Source organism: Chamaea fasciata, unplaced genomic scaffold (genome assembly GCF_029207755.1).
Source record: "Chamaea fasciata isolate MVZ Bird 193981 ecotype frontalis unplaced genomic scaffold, bChaFas1.0.hap1 SCAF_513, whole genome shotgun sequence".
NCBI classification, from domain to species: Eukaryota; Metazoa; Chordata; class Aves; order Passeriformes; family Sylviidae; genus Chamaea; species Chamaea fasciata.
Window position 1 is genome coordinate 52,087 of NW_027094598.1, and position 13,992 is coordinate 66,078.

Consider the following 13,992-nt stretch of genomic DNA (forward strand, 5'->3'; position numbering starts at 1 on the left):
GTGTCCCTGCCTCGCCCGAATCCTCGACTCCGCCTCCGGCGCCATGGTGACACCCCTCCCAGTCTGGACCAGTGTGGCCACACCCCCTCCCCTGGGGCCATTAGACCCATCCCAGTATAGACCAGTTAGGCACCGTGTGCCCACCACGGACCCCCACACGCCTGCCAGTTCGTCCCAGTCCACTCCCCGTCCATCCCAGTTCTCTCTGATCACCCTCCCAGTGCTCCCAGTCCATCCCAGTCCCGCAGGTGTTGGTGCTTGTGGCTTGATCAGCTGGTGCCTGTCCGCAACGTGGAGCGGGTCAAACGAGGCCTCAGGGGGACGGGGGAGCGGATTTGGGGGGTCCTGGGGGTCCCGAGTTGTCCTGGAGGGGTTTGGGGGGTTGTGGGGGGTCTGGGGGGAGTCCTGGGGGCTGCTTTGGGTGGTTTTGGGGGATCTTCGGGAGGTTTGGGCGGCCCATTTGCGGCATCAAAGGAACCTGAGGAGGGTTTTGGGCGCTCCTGGAGGTCGGGGGGGCTCTGGGGGTGGTTTGGGGGGCACTGGGGGGTTCCAGCCCGTGACCCCCCCCGTTTTTGACCCCCCCCCCCGAGCTGTTTCGGTCTCATCGACGCCCTCCTGAAGCCCAAGGGGGGGTGGGCGCTGGGCCCCCCCCGCTGCCCCCTCCCCCTGCCACCCCCGCAACGCCCTGCAGGTGAGGGACCCCCAAAAACCCCTCCCCAGACCCCAGATTCACCCCTGGGACCCCAAAAAACCCCCCAAACCTCTCCCCGGACCCCAAATTCACCCCTGAGGCGCCATAAAACCCCTAAACCCCTCCCCATGAACCCCAAATCCACCCCTGGGACCCCCCAAAACCTCCCCAGGACCCCAGATCCACCCCGGGACCCTCGAATCCATCCCTTGGACCCCCAAAAACCCCAAAATCCATCCCTGGGACCCCCCAAAACCTCCCTCCAAACCCCAAATTCACCCCTCGGACCTCCAGAATCCCTCCACAGGCCCCCTCAGGGGTCGTTCCCCACGAAAAAGGGCGGGAAACGTGAGGGGAGAAAAAGGGCGGGAAACGTGAGGGGAGAAAAAGGGCGGGATCAAGTGGGAGGGATCAATGGAATTTTGGGGGGAGTCAGCGACAGTGAGGGAAGATCAATGGAATACTGGGGGGGCATCAATGACATTGGGGGGGGTCAGTGACACTCGGGTGGGGATCAATGATGCTGTGGGGGGGTCGATATCAGCTCGGGGGGCGGCCATGGGTTTTTGGGGGGCCGCAACGCAGGCGGCCGTGCTGGGTTTGGAGCGGGGGGGCCCCTTCAACCCCTGGGGGTGCCCTGGCTGTCCCCTAGGTGTCCCTTGGGGGCCCTGGCTGTCCCCAAAGTGTCCCTGGGGGTCCCCTGGCTGTTTCTGGGGTGCCCTGGCTGTCCTCTAGGTGTCCCTAGGGGTGCCTTGTCTGTCCTTGGGGGTGCCCTAGGTCTCCCCTAGGTGACCCTGGGCGTGCCCTGGCTGTGCCTGGGGGTCCCTGGGGGTCCCCTGGCTGTTCCTGGGGGGGCCCTGGCTGTCCCGTATGTGTCCCTGGGGGGGCCCCAGCTGTCCCCGAAAGTGCCCTCCCTGTCCCCTAGGTGTCCCCAGGGGTGCCCTGGCTGTCCCCTAGGTGTCCCTGGGGGTTCCCTGGCTGTCCCTGGGGTGCCCTGGCTGTCCCCTAGCTGTCCCTTGGGGTGCCCCGGCTGTCCCTTGGGGTGCCCTTGCCGTCCCCTAGGTGCACCTTGGGGTCCCCGGGCTGTCCCCTAGGTGTCCCTGGGGGTGCCCTGGCTGTCCCCTATGTGTCCCTGGGAGTGCCTTGGCTGTCCTTTAGGTGTCCCTGGAGGTTCCCTGGCTGTCCCCTAGGTGTCCCTGGGGGGCCCTGGCTGACCCTGGGGTCGCCCTGGCTGTCCCGTGGCTGTCCCTGGGGTGCCCTTGCTGTCCCCTAGGTGTTCGTGGGGGTTCCCTGGCTGTCCCCTAGGTGTCCCTGGGGGTACCCTGGCTGTCCCCTAGGTGTCCCTGGGGGTGCCCTGGCTGTCCCCTACGTGTCCCTGGGAGTGCCTTGGCTGTTCTTTAGGTGTCCCTGGAGGTTCCCTGGCTGTCCCCTAGGTGTCCCTGGGGGGCCCTGGGTGTCCCTGGGGGTTCCCTGGCTGTCCCTGGGGTGCCCTGACTGTCCCCTAAGCGTCCCTGGGGGTGCCCTGGCTGTCCCTTAGGTGTCCCTGGGGGTTCCCTGGCTGTCCCCTAGGTGTCCCTGGGGGTGCCCTGGCTGTCCCCTAGGTGTCCCTGGGGGTGCCCTGGCTGTCCCCTAGGTGTCCCTGGGGGTGCCCTGGCTGTCCCTGGGGGGGCCCTGGCTGTCCCCAAAAGTGCCCTCGCTGTCCCCTAGGTGTACCCAGGGGTACCCTCGCTGTCCCCTAGGTGTACCCAGGGGTGCCCTGGTGTCCCCTAGGTGTCCCTGGGAGTGCCCTGGCTGTCCCCTAGGTGTCCCTGCCTCGCCCGAATCCTCGACTCCGCCTCCGGCGCCATGGTGACACCCCTCCCAGTCTGGACCAGTGTGGCCACACCCCCTCCCCTGGGGCCATTAGACCCATCCCAGTATAGACCAGTTAGGCACCGTGTGCCCACCACGGACCCCCACACGCCTGCCAGTTCGTCCCAGTCCACTCCCCGTCCATCCCAGTTCTCTCTGATCACCCTCCCAGTGCTCCCAGTCCATCCCAGTCCCGCAGGTGTTGGTGCTTGTGGCTTGATCAGCTGGTGCCTGTCCGCAACGTGGAGCGGGTCAAACGAGGCCTCAGGGGGACGGGGGAGCGGATTTGGGGGGTCCTGGGGGTCCCGAGTTGTCCTGGAGGGGTTTGGGGGGTTGTGGGGGGTCTGGGGGGAGTCCTGGGGGCTGCTTTGGGTGGTTTTGGGGGATCTTCGGGAGGTTTGGGCGGCCCATTTGCGGCATCAAAGGAACCTGAGGAGGGTTTTGGGCGCTCCTGGAGGTCGGGGGGGCTCTGGGGGTGGTTTGGGGGGCACTGGGGGGTTCCAGCCCGTGACCCCCCCCGTTTTTGACCCCCCCCCCCCTCGAGCTGTTTCGGTCTCATCGACGCCCTCCTGAAGCCCAAGGGGGGGTGGGCGCTGGGCCCCCCCCGCTGCCCCCTCCCCCTGCCACCCCCGCGACGCCCTGCAGGTGAGGGACCCCCAAAAACCCCTCCCCAGACCCCAAATTCACCCCTGGGACCCCGAAAAACCCCCAAAACCTCTCCCCGGACCCTAAATTCACCCCTGAGGCGCCATAAAACCCCCAAACCCCTCCCCATGAACCCCAAATCCACCCCTGGGACCCCCCAAAACCTCCCCAGGACCCCAGATCTACCCCGGGACCCTCGAATCCATCCCTTGGACCCCCAAAAACCCCAAAATCCATCCCTGGGACCCCCCAAAACCTCCCTCCAAACCCCAAATTCACCCCTCGGACCTCCAGAATCCCTCCACAGGCCCCCTCAGGGATCGTTCCCCACGAAAAAGGGCGGGAAACGTGAGGGGAGAAAAAGGGCGGGAAACGTGAGGGGAGAAAAAGGGCGGGATCAAGTGGGGGGGATCACTGGAATTTTGGGGGGGTCAGCGACGCTGAGGGAAGATCAGTGGAATATTGGGGGGGCATCAATGACATTGGGGGGGGTCAGTGACACTCGGGTGGGGATCAATGATGCTGTGGGGGGGCCGATATCAGAGGTTATCAGAGGAAATCGCCGCCGCCGTCCTCCCGTGCCCAGAGCCCCGCCAGGACCCCAGCGCAGCTCCGGCTGCAGGCGGAGCAGGAGCGGCTCCTGCCGCCCGCAGCGATCCCGGTCCCGATCCCGATCGCAACGCCCCCCTGGTCCTCCGGCCCCGAGACCCATAGCCCGCCCGCCGGGGGAGGCCGCACCGCTCGGGAGCCGCAGCCGACACTGACAGGACCCGAACCAGAACGGCCGGTCCCATTTCCGGCCCCGCCTGGCTCCGCGCAGGGCCGCGAGCAACCTCGGCTCGGCTCAGCTGTGAGGGGCGGGGCGGGGCCGCGGGCGATGGTCCCGCCCCCATCCCGGGCAGCGCGGGGCGCCGGGGCGGGCTCGGGGCGGAGCCGGGGCGGGCTCGGGGCGGAGCCGGGGCTCTGTGAGGCGGGGCCCGGAGGCAGCCGGGGCCGGGCAGTACCGGGGGCGCGGCTTCAGGGGTGCGGGGCGGGTCCCAAGTGCACGGCGCCGGGACCCCACCGGGGCGTTCCTCACCGAGCCCATAGAGCAGCAGCTACTTCCGCCACCCTTTTGAATCCCCGCGATTGGCGGGCTCGCTGAGGCATCGGCAGTGCTGATTGGACAGCGGGCCCCGGGAACCGCCCCCGCCCCCCGGCCCGCGCTGAGGGCCCGGGGCCTCCGCCCTCAGACCGGCTCCGGCTCCAACCCGGCCCGGGCTCTGCTCCGGTCCCCCCGGCCCGCCCTGAGGGCCCGGGGGCTCTGCCCCGAGACCGGCCTCGCCCCTCCCCGCCTCGCCCTGTAGTAGATTTCTGTTTGGTTTGTGGGAAGAAACATGTGTGAGAAGTGAGAGTTGTGCTGGAGGGGTGCTGCTGGGATGAAAGGATGGAGTAAATCTGCTCCGAGGATGTGCGATGAAGAATTCAGGGTCAGAGGTGGGCAGTATTTATAAACTGTCTCCATATTTCCCTGTATCTCTGGGTGTTTGGATTTAGCCTGGGATTGTCAGCTAAGTTATAAACAAGCCAACCCGGCTACTGAACTCCCAATGAACGTTTGGAACCCTTGCACAGAAAGACAAGGTAGTGATGATTCCAAAGGAGAAAATGTAAATGAAGGGTAACGATTGCTGGGAAATTTCCTTAGGAATTGTGAACCTCACACAAACGGAATTTAGGAGGTGGAATCCCAGTTTCAGCCTTGGGCACGTGCAGGAGCAGAGGGATCCTTATTCACAGCAAGGAAAGCCCGGTGCCCCAGCGTGTCAGTGCACACAGTGCAATGTCCAGGAAATGAGCAGCAGGGACTGGCAGCAGCTGCAGGTGAGAGCTGTCACAGGATGATTGAGGGGACAGAGCAGCCCCAGGTGAGAGCTGTCACACTGATGAGGGGACAGGTGGAAGCTGTAAAGGATAACGAGGGGGCGGGTCCTGCCAGCACTGCTTTAAGAGGGGAGCCCGAGCTGAGTTTGGCACGGAGCTGCGGGAGGAGAGGGGTTTATGCTGGGCTCCCAGGTGAGGCTCATGGAAGGATGGTGAGTTCATCTCACAGGGGCTGGGGGAGGCCTTGGGCGTGGAACATTACTTCAGGAGGTGCTGAGGGACAAACCTTTGTGCCGAGCAGCAGCAGCAGCACAAAAGGTTGAAATAAGTTTCGGTTTGGCATGTAGTGATGGGATTGGCGTCTATGGTGTGCTAGTGTTGTCTAAAGGTTTAAACTTTAACGTTTATTTTTAAAGTTTTAAGTTAATGAATTAATATGGGTCGCAAGACATGGGCTTTTTCCTTTTTATTTGGCTAGGGGGAAGTCTTTAACTTTGGGGGGGCTCTGAGTATATGTTCTGGAGTATTATTAAGGGGTTTGGACATGGTGTTGTTTTTATTATATTCAGTAGTTTGACTAGGGGTGATAAGAGTTGGCTTTTTTTGCTGGAATTTTTTTGGGGTTGTCTGTTTGAAAATTTATATATTTATGCAGTTAAGTGTGCTGGTGTTTCTGATGTAACTCTTCAGCATATGTTATTGTTTGTGTGTTTTAGGTGGTCTACTTGTCTTACACCCTGACCGATTGGCCAACAGATCTGCTGAGATCATACATCGATGTTTGTTTTATTTCTTGTAGCTGAATAAGAGACAGCAGCCCGGTGACAGCAGGAAATTCCCAGAGAGCGAGGCGGCATTCTGTGGCACCCGGCGTGGATTCTCATCCCCAGACGTCCAAGAGATAAGTGGAGGGTTCAGAGCCACAGAGGGGATGAAAGTGGAGTGCTGGGTCAGGACTTGTCAGGAGGGGTTTTTGAGTCAGGTGTGGAGATAGGGATGTCCAAGATGTGCCAATTGAGAGTACAGGTGTACCAGCCCGACCCCACCCCTACCCCAGACCCGAAGGAGTAGCCCTAAAGACATGCCCGTTTCCCTGAGTGCAGGTACAGGCAGGAGCCCTTATGCAGGACAATGCCAGAAGGCCTGGCTGCGAGGTGTAGGGCTCTAAAGAAGTTGGGTTTAGAAGGGGGGAGGTGTAGCCACACACACAGAGGCTGAGGTAAAGGACTCGAGGACTAGAGGACACACGGTGAAACTCAGGGGAGCAGGCTAGGATACAAGTCAGAGTACAGGTGTAGCGGCCCTCACAGCACTGCTACCAGCACACTTCCCCTGAGAGCAGGTGCAGGCAGCAGCCCTAGTGCAGGAACACACCAGAAGCTCTGACCTGTGCAGACACAGTCAGGCTAGGGCCAGGCAGGAAGCGATAGTGGGGAGCAGGATCCAACAGGGCTGGGGATAACGGGGGTTTCCCGCCCCACCCACCCTGGGATTCCCTGTCTCTCCGCAGCCGGTGGAAGTGCTCCTGATTCCCTCTCGAGGCGGCGGTTGGTAAGGCTTCGTGCCTTTTGCCACCGCAAAGAGTTCGGCTCTGTCAGCCTCTGCCCTGTCTCAGGGCCACGTTTCTTAGGGTAGGCAGGGAACAACTGTGGATGTACCTGTCCTGCGTGCGGGACAGCTCTTGGGACCCTAACGGTGCAGAGCGTCCCCGGCTGCAAGGTCTAGGGCTCTGAAGAAGCAGGGTTCAGAAGGGGGGAGGTTACAGTGATACACACAGAGGCTGAGGTAAAGGACTCAAGGACTAGAGAACACACAGTGAAAATCAGGGGTACAGCCTAGGATACAAGTCAGAGTACAGGCATCCCGGCCCTCACAGCGCTGCTGCCAACACCGTTTCCCTGAGAGCAGGTGCCGGCAGCAATCCTAACGCAAGACAAGGCCAGAAGTCCTGAGAGGTGCAGGCAGTAGCCCTAAGCTAGGGCCAGGCAGGAAGTGACCGTGGTGGGGCAGAGTCCACAGGGTTGAGGTTCACCGGGGATGTCCACCCTGCGTTCCTGTCCTGCTCTAACCGGGGATGCTCACAGCCCTAATGGAGGCCACGGTGGGTGGGCTCGGTGCCAGTAATGCCTCTAAGGCTTTGGCGCTGCGAGCGTCGGCCTCCGAGCTCAGCTGACGCACGCACGGGGCCCGAGGGCCCGGTCCTGCTTAAGAGACGGTGAGTAGCAGAGCTGCTGGGTTTTGGCTGATGTGCAGCTAAGATTATGCTTTGATATTTGGTTTTCTTTATTGTAGCTGACTAGGAGACAGCAGCCCAGTGACAGGAGGAATTTCCCAGAGGCATAGGCGGCCTTCTTTGGGGCCCAGCGTGGATTCACCTCCCCAGACATCTGAGAGATAAGTGGAGGGCTCGGAACTAGGGAGGGGATGAAAGTGGGGTACCAGGGCAGGGATCACTGGGAGGGATTTTTCGAGTCTGGTTTGGAGCTGGGGATGTCCCAGATGTGACCCCTTAGGCTACATGAAGGGAAAGTCTCATTTTTCATGTCAGTGCTGAGGTGTGCAGGGCAGAGCAGTCCTGGTGTGTGTTGTGTCACTTGTCTGTTGTGCACTCTGTCTGTTTGGTGTCTTGTCTTTTCCTTTAGTCCTTTCAGGGGCCTGTCCAAACCCCTGGCATCAGTCTTAGCATTTCTGATCTCTGTGCTCCTCAGCCAGGTGCCTTTGTCTCAGCTGCTCGGACACTCATCAGAATCCATCTCTCTTCACAAGCATCCGGTCCGATGCCTTTTCAGGTCTTGTTCTGAGCTGTACTGACAGCCGTGCACCGCCCTGATCCATTCCGGCGGGTTAGGTCTTGTGAGAATGCAAAGACAGGTGGAGGATTCTGACCGTAGGATTCTCGGGCATCCATCTCTGCGTTTCTTGGGATAAGTCATCCCGATGGCATCTTGTTCCTGCAGGGTTCTCTGAGCCTGGCCAGCTCACCTTCCATCTTACCTCGGTCATCTCATTCCGAGTTCTCTGGACCCTCAGGGTCATTCTTCTTGCCCAGAGTTTTCTGTCCCTGTTGCGTCCCCTCGTTTGTCCTGTGCTGTGTCACGGGTGTTGGTGTGTGTTTGGCCGGGAGCTGCTCTGCCTTGCTGCTCAGTCTGGGTGTAGGGGTACGAGGGTAATAGTCCTGGGGGCTTGAAATTTGTGATGTGGGGTGTGGTTAGACTGTAGAGGGTATTCCTAGATTGCCACAAGATGTCTGGAGCTGTCAAGGTATCCTGCAGCACTCTGACTTTTGTCCAAACTCTGTTTCAGATGCAGAGAGATGAAATCTGTGGCAGAGCCCCCCATCCTGGGTGAGGGGGCTCCCCTGAGAAGGTCAGTCCCTGTTTCTGTTTGCAGGGGAGGTGTAAATGATGGCTGTGTTACAGCTCTGTTCTTTGTCTTTATTTTTAGGTGGTGAAGCCGGATCTCAGCAGTCAAGCTGACGTGGGCGAGGTGAGCAGTGACTCGTGGACAGAAGCTGTTGCTATTGTTCAAGCCTCACTCGCTGGTGCAACTCTAAGCCTCCGTTCTTGTGTGTTTTAGGGAGTCCACTCGCAGGAGGCCGAGCTCCCCTCTCACCAACGGGACGACAGACCCGCGTCACCTCACCCGTGAGCCCTCAGGGAGCATTCCAGGAGTCTGTGATGGAGCCTTGATCTTCTCCTTGTGAAGGCCCCATCCAGGTAGGCTTGGATAACGGCCGAGGAGTTGAGGTGAGTCAGGGAGGAGAAGGAGGAGGAGGGAGGGTCCCCTCAAGTTCCAGCGCTGCCACGTCACCTTGTCTGCTCTTTACCCAGGCAGACCCTGCGATGCCGGCGTTGGCCTCTGAGCGCAGCTGAAGCGCGGGGCCGAGGACCCAGGCAAGCTTAGGAGACAGTGAGTAGCAGAATTGTCGGGTTTTGGGTGATGGGCTGCTAAGATCACGCATTCATGTTTGGTTTTTTTTGTTGTAGCTGACTAAGAGACGACAGTCCGGCGACAGCAGGAATTTTCCTGAGGCAGAGGCGGCCTTCTTTGGACCTGGCAGGGATTTGCCTCCCTGGATGCCTGAGAGATAAGTGGAGGGCTGTGGCTCACAGAGGGGATGAAAGCAGGATGCCAGGGCAGGGATCACCGGGAGGGGTTTTTTAAGTCAGATTTGGAGTTGGGGGCACCAAGATGTGACCCCTTAGGCTACATGAAGGGAAAGTCTCATTTTTCATGTCGGTGCTGAGGTGTGCAGGGCAGAGCAGTCCTGGTGTGTGTTGTGTCACTTGTCTGTTGTGCACTCTGTCTGTTTGGTGTCTTGTCTTTTCCTTTAGTCCTTTCAGGGGCCTGTCCAAACCCCTGGCATCAGTCTTAGCATTTCTGATCTCTGTGCTCCTCAGCCAGGTGCCTTTGTCTCAGCTGCTCGGACACTCATCAGAATCCATCTCTCTTCACAAGCATCCAGTCCGATGCCTTTTCAGGTCTTGTTCTGAGCTGTACTGACAGCCGTGCACCGCCCTGATCCATTCCGGCGGGTTAGGTCTTGTGAGAATGCAAAGACAGGTGGAGGATTCTGACCGTAGGATTCTCGGGCATCCATCTCTGCGTTTCTTGGGATAAGTCATCCCGATGGCATCTTGTTCCTGCAGGGTTCTCTGAGCCTGGCCAGCTCACCTTCCGTCTCACCTCGGTCATCTCATTCCGAGTTCTCTGGACCCTCAGGGTCATTCTTCTTGCCCAGAGTTTTCTGTCCCTGTTGTGTCCCCTCGTTTGTCCTGTGCTGTGTCACGGGTGTTGGTGTGTGTTTGGCCGGGAGCTGCTCTGCCTTGCTGCTCAGTCTGGGTGTAGGGGTACGAGGGTAATAGTCCTGGGGGCTTGAAATTTGTGATGTGGGGTGTGGTTAGACTGTAGAGGGTATTCCTAGATTGCCACAAGATGTGTGGAGCTGTCAAGGTATCCTGCAGCACTCTGACTGTTGTCCTGACTTTGTTTCAGATGCGGAGAGATGAAATGTGTGGCAGAGCCCCCCATCCTGGGTGAGGGGCTCCCCTGAGAAGATCGATCGCTATTCAAGGTGAGAGTCACACATTTCACATTTATTGGCACTCCAGTGCAGGCCACCTGCGTTTACAGCTTCAAACAGGTGAGTCCCTTGGTAACCCCCCTGGGCAGCAGCTGGAGCCTGCTCCGGGCTGGGCTGAGGGAGCAAACACTTGTGGCTGACACAGCTCCACACTGAGGGTACTTGGGAAAACACCTGCCTTGTCCTGGAATTTTTTTTTTTGAGCTTTTGACAAGGTTTTAATCATCACCTTGGTAAAAATAAATGGTAAGGACTGAAAACATGAGAGACTGGCAGGTTATACGCACGAAAGACAACTTTTTTTTTCTTAAATATTTGTGCAGCCTATATCTTAATTTTGAGACTCTTTTTTGGTCAACTTTATTGTAAAAACCCCTTATTTTCAAGTTAGCTGCTTCAATAATGAATTTGTTTTACAAATAGCCGCTAATGTCCGAAGGTTAAAGCACTAACACCAGCATCCCACCTCTTTTATTTTTGCAGCAAAATTTTATCTTTACTAAACTTGAAACTTGATGTTTTTGCGGGTAGTAAGTTAAAGAAGGTGTTTATCTGCCCATCACTGATAGTCAGGGTCATGAAGAAATTGCTCTAGTGTTCTAAAATAAATGCAGATTTTTAGGCCTCTCCCATTCTCTCTGACTAGCAACATGTGAATTGATTTTTGATCTCCTTTCTGTTGGTGTCTGTGGGTTTTAAGCGGCATGGAGAAGGTGTCTGTGGACATGGCACCCAGGGAATGGTGCTGGGAAGGGCAGGATGGAAAGGAGCTGCTCAGGAATCCAGAGCAGCAGGGGAGTGGGAGCTGGTGCTGCTGCCTCAGTCACACCCTCCTGGACAGTCTGTGCAGTGATAATATTCCTACTTTCCTTCCTGAACCTGGGGTTGGAGGAGAACACGAGTCTTGGCATTGATGGAAAGGGGAACTCGAGGGAAAAACTGCTGTTTGTGTCCTTAGAGAGCAGTGGGAAGAGCCTGGGAGAAATCCTGGCTGGCTGAGGGATCCTTGTGTCCCCTCGGGAATAAATCCCTGCGTCTCCTCAGCCCTGCTGGTTTGCAGTAGCGTTTGTACACCTTTCGCTGCAGCTGTGGTTCTTAATAACTGGAAGTCCAGGGATTCTGGGCGATTCCCATAAGTTCTCCTGTTTTGTAGGAGCTGCACGGTGAGGTCAGCATTCTGAGGGAGGCCCTGGCACAGCTGCCAAGGGCAAGGAACGTGGAGCATCCCGGGGCTTCTCCCGCCCGAGTTTCTCCCGGAGCGTGCTGCGTGTCGTGCCGGATGTTTAACCCGGGTTTGGGGTGTTCTCCTGCAGTCCCAGCTCTAACTGCTGCCCCCGAGCCCCGGCCTTGCTCTGTCCCAGCACTGAACCTGGCAGGTGGGTGTGCTTTTCCAGCCCTTGAATCCCACGGGCAATCCCAGATTCCTGGAGCTCCCCGAGGCACAGCCTGGCCTCCCTCCCTGGGAGCTGCACCTCAGTCTGCCTGGACCAAGGCCATCCTGTTTGAGACTTTATTCCTGTTGCTTTTCCTCTTGCAGGTAGTTGGCGAAAAGGAGAGAGCCAGTAGGAAGTGAAGCCACTGGAAGGCCTTATCCCAGTCCAAGGTTGGATGGGAGTAACTGGACCTGTTGAATTCCCACTTCCCTTTAAATCAGAGCAGAGGAAGCAGATTTTAAATCATCATTCCATGAACTTTCACCAACTTCATGACTCTTGCAAAAGTTTTCAATGTTAGAAATTCCTGAGCTTGTTTTCCAGGCAGGCTTGGATTTGGATGTTATTCCTTCCTTTTAATTGAAGGAATAACTCTGATTTTCTCTCTGATTTTAGTAAGGGAATATTTATTTATTCCAATTTTCCATCCTAATTGGAATTTTTGTACCTTGTAGAGCACATTTCTAAGGAAATTTACCCAATTAATGTTGGTAAATCAGCAATTGTCCAGCACCATCTCCACAAAATTCTGTGATTTCCCAAGAAAACTTTGAAGTATTTATTTGCCACGATTCGTCTCTTTGTAAAGTTCAATTTACTGCATTTTTAATTACATAAATGCCATTAAAACCTGAATCCAGGCCTAGCTGCTGTTCCTTGGACACAAGGGGCTGGTTCTTTCCTACCTTGGCACATTTGGATGTTTGTCCAAAATGAGCTTCCCACTAAAATAGAATTTGTTTCCAAGCAGAAGTGGGAATTGTCTAGAAAACCTTCTGTTCTGGGGGGCACTGGGTTTGTTTCCCTTATTGCTGCATAATTGAGGAAAGCCATGGCGCTTTTTTAGGCAGTGGCAGGAGGTGAGAGCTGCGTTTATTTAATTTTGTCTTTTATTTTTTGTTATTTTTGTATTTTTGTGCTCTTTTGTTGTGGTTTTTCATGTTGCGTTTTGTGGTTTTTCAAAGACTTTTTCTTCAGTTTTTTAATTTTTATTTTTTTTCTTTAGCTATTTATTTACTTGTTAAAACTACTTTTCGTTTTTTATTTTAATTTTTTGTTTAAATTTTTTTTCCACTTTTTTGTTACTTTGAAATTTTTTTCTTTTGGTATTTTAATTTTATTTATTATTTTCTATAGTTTTGGTTTATTTTTTCATGTTTTCTTTGTTCCTTTTTTTTTTTTCCCCCATACTCTTTCTTCCCCCGGGCGCCTGGGGGTTTGGCTGTTGGCAAGAAAGATGAGAAATGACCTCGGTGCCCGCTGGACGTCGGGATGTCATAGAGAGCGCAGTTGGCAAAAGCTCTGTATTTTCTGCTCCATAAAACTCCTGAAGGGAGAAAGCTGTGACCACCGTGGTGCCGTTTTTTCCTTCCCAGCCCCGACCAGGTCTCCTCCTACCCGTGCACAGTGTTACCAGCAGCAGCCTGCTGTCCAGGCTGTCGAGGCGTATTTCAGAGGGAGCAATAAAAACAAAGTAGACGTTTTATTTTGAACTCTCCGACCCTGCTTGTTTATTAGCAAAGAAATCCAAAACAAAGCGAACAAAAAAAGAAAACCCCCAAAATAAACTCCCCCGCAACCCACCAAAAAAACCCCATACAGATAGAGAAAATATGCCCATATTATCTAAATAAAGATTAAAACTTTACCCCTTAGAAAACCAGGCTCATTTAATTCAAATTAATTGTGTTTCTGATGTGTTAGGTTCATGAATTCATCTAGTGTAAAATATCGTTTAAAATATAAACAAACGAATTTAAAAAATAATGAAAAAGAAAAATAACAAAAAGTATAGGATATGAAAAATAATATCAATAAAAAATACGCAATATATTATTACTTACTACACGTTTTATAAATATATTTAATATACATAATATAAACATCTATAATGTACATAATCATATTTAAATGAAATGTATTATTATTTATAACATTACATAATAAATAAATTATTTTATATATAACTTTCTATATTTAATATCTATAATAAATATAATAGTATAATAAACATAATACATGATGTATAATGTACATAATATAAAAGATGAATTGTAATGATGAATGTAAATATCAGAATCACAAAGATAAAAAATATTGAAATAGAGCCTGAACGAAAGGCTTTTTTGTTTCGGTCTGGTTGCTGGCAGGGTTCTCGCAGGTGTGCTCGGGGGTCTTTTGGGCCATTTATTCCGGAGGCTGTTCGCCAGGGCATTCCTGGGCACGTTCGTTTATGGCTCCGCTCCGCGCCGCCGCGCGGCAGTGCTGCCACCCTGTGGGCAGAGAGCGGTAGTGCAGCTGTCCCTCCCGCCCGTCCCGCCTGATCTGTGCGGCAATGCTGCCACCGCGTGGGCATACAGCGGTAGTGCAGCTGTCCCCCGTGCCCGTCCCTCATGATCTGTGAGGCAATGCTGCCACCCTGTGGG

At 55.2% G+C, this 13,992-nt stretch overlaps 1 long non-coding RNA gene across 1 annotated transcript; it reads left to right on the top strand.

The window, feature by feature from the left end:
- Nucleotides 1-8,712: 8,712 nt before the first annotated feature.
- On the top strand, nucleotides 8,713-9,628 carry LOC136305607 (uncharacterized). The gene is made up of 3 exons (XR_010725379.1): nucleotides 8,713-8,796; nucleotides 8,881-8,959; nucleotides 9,037-9,628. It is a non-coding gene; the product is annotated as an uncharacterized lncRNA (long non-coding RNA).
- The last annotated feature ends 4,364 nt before the right edge of the window (nucleotides 9,629-13,992 follow it).